The sequence below is a fragment of the Lathyrus oleraceus genome, chromosome 7 (genome assembly GCF_024323335.1).
Source record: "Lathyrus oleraceus cultivar Zhongwan6 chromosome 7, CAAS_Psat_ZW6_1.0, whole genome shotgun sequence".
Lineage (NCBI taxonomy): Eukaryota > Viridiplantae > Streptophyta > Magnoliopsida > Fabales > Fabaceae > Lathyrus > Lathyrus oleraceus.
The window spans coordinates 380,014,705-380,021,311 of NC_066585.1; positions in this window are offsets into that span (position 1 = coordinate 380,014,705).

Here is a 6,607-nt window from a genome sequence, read left to right on the forward strand (position 1 = left end):
CCGACGAAAGATGGGCCTGGAAGGAAGGTTGATGTATAATGTGGAGTTCATACTCATGGTTTACCTGATAGATTAAAAAGACATTCCTTTGTTGGTAGGTTGACCACAAATGAGAAGCTACATGTTATTCCACCTAGACACATATTGTTTTCCTTGCAAGAGCGAGAGATCCAGAGAATGTCACTCGGGTCACACAAATATATAAGCATAAGAGTATGATAGAAACAGAGATAAGAGGTCATAGAAGTGAGATACAACAGCTGTTTAAGCTTATTGAGGGCACAAATTATGTTTATTGGAGTAGAAAAAAAAGATGACTTGGAAGTTGTGAGAGATATATTTTGGGCCCATCCAGATACAGTTAAGTTGTTGAATACTTTTTCCTATTGTGTTAGTTATGGACAACACCTATAAGACAAACAAATATAGGCAACCTCTGTTTGAAATTATTGACATGACATCAACCGAGTTAACTTTTGCTGTATCATTTGCGTATATGGAGTCCGAGCAAACAGATAATTTTTGGTGGGTGTTGGATAAGCTTAAACAATTGTTTATGAAGAAAGGTTTGTGTCCCCAAGTGATTTTGACAGATAAAGATATTACTTTGATGAAAGCAATTGAAAATGTGTTTCCAAGATCGATTAGTTTTCTATGTCGATTTCACATTAACAAAAAAGTTGGTGCACAATGCAATTAATATGTGGTGAATGACATGCAAAAGACAATTAACACATGATGGATGAAAGTTGTATGGGCTAGTGATGTTGTTGAGCATGATCAACGGTTGCACCAACTTGAGCATGCATGTGTTGATTGTAGTGAATTTATTGATTATGTGAAAGACACATGGTTGAATCCACATAAACATATATTTGTTGGAGCATGGATTAATCGAGTGCTACATTTGGGTAACACCACGACTAATCAGTATATATATTTTTAAAATATTTTTTACTATGTATTTTATTTTGTATTTTTAATATGTATTATTTTTAGTATTTTTAATATGTATTATTTTTAGGGTTGAGTCTGCTCATTGGAAATTAAAGCAGATGTTGGGGAAAAGTATAAGTGACATGGTCAAATGTTGTGAGGCTATGAATAATAACTTGAAGTTAGAACTGGGCAATATTAGAGATTCGTTTTAAAAAAGTTGTAATGAAGTTGAGCATGCACACATAAGTCTATTTTATGGTAATTTGTGTGGTTCAGTGTCTCAAGCTGCTTTGAGACGCATTGCTGAAGATTTATTGAGAGTTAATTATGTTGGAACTAACAGGAAAATACGTGGTTGTACTCTTAGAACATCTTATGGGTTACCTTGTGCTTGTGAGTTAGGAAGATACACACTTGGTGGTATACTGATACCAATAAATGTTATTCATGTTCATTGGAGGAAATTAAGTATAGAAGTTGAGTTGTTGGTAGATGTAGATGATGGACTAAAGGTGGATATGAGTAGTGCAATAGACGAGTTGTGGAAAAGGTTTAGGTCACTAGATGTTGTTGGGAAAAAGGCATTAAAAAGTAGGGTTTGTGAACTTGTCTACCCCATAATACCTTCATTGTGTCCACCACCTGAGAAATTAAAAACCAAAGGATGAGTGAAGAAGAAAGGGAAAAAACTAGTAGAATATGATGTTTATAGGGACCCTTCGTATGATGAGTATGTTGATAAATCATCTCAATATTCATAGAGGCAATCTTAACCAACACAGGCTTCGAAGAAGTTGAAATTATCAAATAAGCAGTCACAATCAAAGAAACAACTCACTCTTTAATTTCCTAATCATATTAGGTCATATATTGAAGATGTAGTTAATGTTGTATTAGATGGTAATTGTGGATTTAGATTCATTGCATGGATATGGTGAAGATGGTTGGTCAATGGTTCGCCGAGACTTGGAGATGGAAATAATAGACAAGGAAAGATCAAGTTTGTATGACAAGTTATTTGGTAATCGGTTAACAGAAGTGAGAGAATCTTTGATGATAGAGTCCTTTGGTCCTCAACCACCATAAAAATGGTTGACTCTACCAGATATGGGTTACTTGATAGCAAATATCTATAATGTTGTATTTTTCTGTTTAGCCAATTCGTGCATGACTTTCTTTCCTATGACAAGTTCACATTCACCAAATATCTCCATTTATTGCATTGGTTTTGTAAACCAAAATCATTGGGTTCAGGTACTTAGTTTACTTTATTTAATATTTGACTTACTTTACTTAGTTTACTTTATTAAATATATGACTTAATGTTTAGTTATTTTCTAATCAGGTAAACATGAAAGAGGGGTTTTCGTTGCCACCAATCACATTAGATTAGAAGAAGTTTCGTTCTCCAGCAGCAACATCTTGGATTTAGGATTTGCAGGACGTCTACAACATTGGCAATTACTTACGTCTGTATTATCATGAATGTGTAATCAAAACAAGAATATTAAATTATATCATTCAATTTTAATTTCATATGTCTCAAGATCACATAAGTGATGAGAAATTAAACATAAGTCTAAAAGTTAATACATATGATAAAGCATAAACATAAATCAAGGTGAACGAGAAATACACAAAGCTTCAAATAAATCAACAAACTGTGGGTCATCCTCGTCAATATCAAATTGTCGGAGATAATGATGAATGAATACAGAAACACGAGCCTAACTAGGATCAAATGGTCCTGCTTCGTAAACAGGAATTGCCACCTCTCTTGGCACATCATGAGGGGGTGATACCAGACGAGGATGAGAAACACGATAATACCACTCCAGGTATCCGTCATCTATATCAAATGGAGTGGTGGCCAATGCTGTTAGACGAATCACATCAACGACACCCTGATGGTAACCAATCCACCCAACATCAATATCATCAGCCATCATATAATTAGGAGGTGGGGTGGAACATACTGCTTGTATCCAAACTGACGTATACATTTGTCAAGAAAATATGAAACAACAGTCTCACCCCACTTCAGACACCCCATGTATAGGCATAACTCATCAAACTGACGCCATACTTTATAATCCTTGGGTGCCATATGACGTCGGCAAGTGTCAGCTCGTCCAAAATAGGTCGCAAGTAATCCACCTTCAGGACTCCTTGCTTATAGACCATCACATTGCTTGAGGAAAACCACAATTATCAACTGGTTTCCAATTCTCTCCTTTTTTCCAAGTGTTGGAAAATGCTCGTGAATCCAACACTGTTACAAAATTAATACTATTAATAAACTAAATAAAATTAATTAAAACATAATAAACCGAATAAACTAAATAAATTAAATTAATATAATAAATAAAATTAATTAAAATATAATAAACTAAATTAAAATAAATACCTGTATGAGAGTAGGATATCCATAAAGTTGCTTGCAACTGAAATATAAGCATATCTGAGATAGTTGTAGAGGGTAACCGACGCAGCTGCTTCCCAACTATATCGCATAAATCTCTCTAAGTCTGTAAATAGTAAGAGGTACAGTGCCTCGACAAGCGTAAAGCTCTTGCCGACAAAAATTATGGAAGCCACCAACATCAGTATATACGTTGTAGTCGCACATGCCCATCTAGAAGCATCTCTATGATCTTTGAATATATTGTATAACCATTCTAACTTATAGTAAGAACCCCTGTAGGTATGGACATGTGCTTATGCCTCACTTAGTGACACTCCTAAGTAATTAATAACAAGTTCAACAACAACCTCTTTAGTGACATCTTGAGGACTCCAAAACACTCCTCTGGTGGACAAGTGAAGCAAACAAGAGACGTCGTCCAAAGTAATGCTCATATCACCAAACGAAATGTGAAATGAAGATGTCTCTAGATTCCATCTCTCTACAAATGCGAATACCAAGTTTGTATCTATCCTCGTCAAACTGGTTCTCTGAAGTGAAGATATACCAGACTTAGAAATCCAAGCCTCCATCTTTTATGGAAGATCTTGTGGAACCTTCACTGTAAGCTTTAGCCCATGTCCATCAACCTTTAAATCTTTCTTCAGATCTCTTTTCTGAAAACAACTAAAGCTACACATATTATAAAACACATCATTAAAAATTCAAATATTATTCAATATAAATTAAATGTCATTTACTTACCTCACCGAACCATAAATTTCGAACAACATAATGCTCATACTTTACCAAAAGAGACATATAGTACAACCTTTCTGGAAAGCCAACCGACTGTGTTGTGGATGCAGATGCAACAATATGTCCTTCCTCACCAGCCAACGTCGATGGAGCGCCCCATCCTAAACCATGATCTGGAATCTTATCGTCTTTGCGCCACGGTCAAAATAAAATAAACATTTAAAAAAATTATTAAAAAATAGGAACCAAAACACATTTTAAAAGAGTTCCAGTTAAAAAAAAATTCAAAAAACCAGAACATATTTGAGAAGACTTTCAATGAAAATATGGTCAAATTGGAAGACAACTCAAATGAGTTTAGATGTGCAGATTGAAAACCAGAAGACTTTTGCAATGAGTTCCTGTGAACATGTGAAAATCAGAAGACTTATTGAATCTGTTATGTATGAAATATTGATAACACCCAAACATACTATGTATTTGACTCAGATTGCACATGTTTTACCGTCCTTTTATTATCATTTCTACTATTATGCTGATACTTTTCCTTGTTTTCAGGTACATAGCCTAAGAAAGGCCTTACTCGAAGAAATGAAGCAAAACAGAGGAAAAACGGAGAAAAATGAGCAAAATGTACACATGGCATTCGCCATAGAGGTAGCCGCGAGGAAGATGATGTGTCCCATGTCCCAATAGTCACAAAGACTGAGTCCAACCATTTTGGGAACATGGCGGTCACCATATTTGATTTTGGCGCTTCAGTCAAAGGCAGTTGGAAATTCACTCCCATGACCACCACTTTTCTCTCACACGAACTCTGAAGGAGTTACGGACTTCTCTAGGTCCGGTACTAGTATAAATAGGACATAAAGTTCACAATTTTAAGGATCCAAGCTTAGTCGCAACATAAACCATATATTAATACTGTTAAAGTGATAATTCGTCACATCGAGGGGTTATCGCACCATTGTTGTTATTAAGTTTGGAGCATTGTAGTCGTAGAATTTAATGTTGTCGCCATTTACATTTTAGTTGTACCAGATTCAAGTCTCCGATTGGAGCAGGTTTTTTATATATTCCGCACTACTTCACTTTTTTTACTTTATCGCACTGCTTTACTTTCTTTACTTTATTTGCATTGCTTTACTTTCTTTTATTTCCATGCACCGCTTACTTTCTTTATTTTATTTCCCGCTTGTTACTTTCCGTGTAAAATCTATTTTCAAAGCTCTAAATTTATTTGCAAGTTCTTGTTGGAACTCAATCGCACACATATCACTTTAATATGTCATATCTTACTTTTCAATCAAATGTTTTATTGTTTACCGTAACCATGTCCAGCTAAATCATTTGTCCTGGAATATGAGGACTGTCGATTTGACTGTACTCTATATGTTGTCTCTGTAAGAGTGCTTTTGGGGCTTTTTGACTTAAATACAATTTTACTGTGATTCATCTGATCGGTTACTACGAAAGTAGTACCGTGACTAAGTCAGGTAAGATCGAAAGCCGTCTGACACATAAGACAAAATTGGTTAGTTTTTGATTAATAAAAACAGCGGAAGCACTTTGTTAATTAATTAGGAAAGTTTAATTTTACTAGAAGAAGGTTTTGAAACTATTTTCCGACGCGTTTATAGGTTTAGAATCCGGTTGTCTGAGCATATTTCGGAAACCCTTTTAAGTTAAAGTTTTCAATCAAAATTACTTTTCAACTAAGTCAAAGAGGTGATTACATAAAAAATAATTTTCTACTTTAACGTAAGACGCGACCAGTGCAGCATGAATGACTGGTATAAATTAAACATAAAGTCTGGTTTCAAAAAATCGAAAGTGAAAGTTCCTTTTTAATTAACTCTTTTTCAAGGAAGAAAACATTGCCCCATAGGTAGTCTAATTATAGATAATAGGACTATTGTTGATTGATGTGATCCACGTTCCAGTATTACATATATGAATTCATTTAAACATTATTATTTTCATTCTGTTTTCATTCCAAACATTTTGATATCGCCTTAGATAAACACCGTAACAATAGTTAACCATAGATTGGCATTGGTCTCTGTGGGATCAACAATCTTTTATATTAATCTGACATACTCCTTATACTTGCGGAAAACACACATCAAGTTTTTGGCGCCGTTGTTAGGGATCAATTACGTAAAATTTAGTACCCTGTTGTTACACCGTCTAGATTAATGAAAACCCTTGTCGGTCAATGCGAAGAACTCGTAGTACTAGAACTTTAGAAGATCGAATAGAAGAACTAGAAAGATACACACGCACTGGACTTTTTCTCTGACAAATCAGAAGAGTAGTGGAAGAAGAACAAAATCAAAAACCACTTAAAGACTTTGCCATACCCTCTAACGAAGAACCTCATTCAAGTATTGTTAACGCTGCAATCATAGCTAACAACTTTCAATTGAAACCCGCATTGTTACAAATAGTGCAACAAAATCAGTTCACTGGTCTCCCAACTGAGAACCCGAACCAACACTTAAA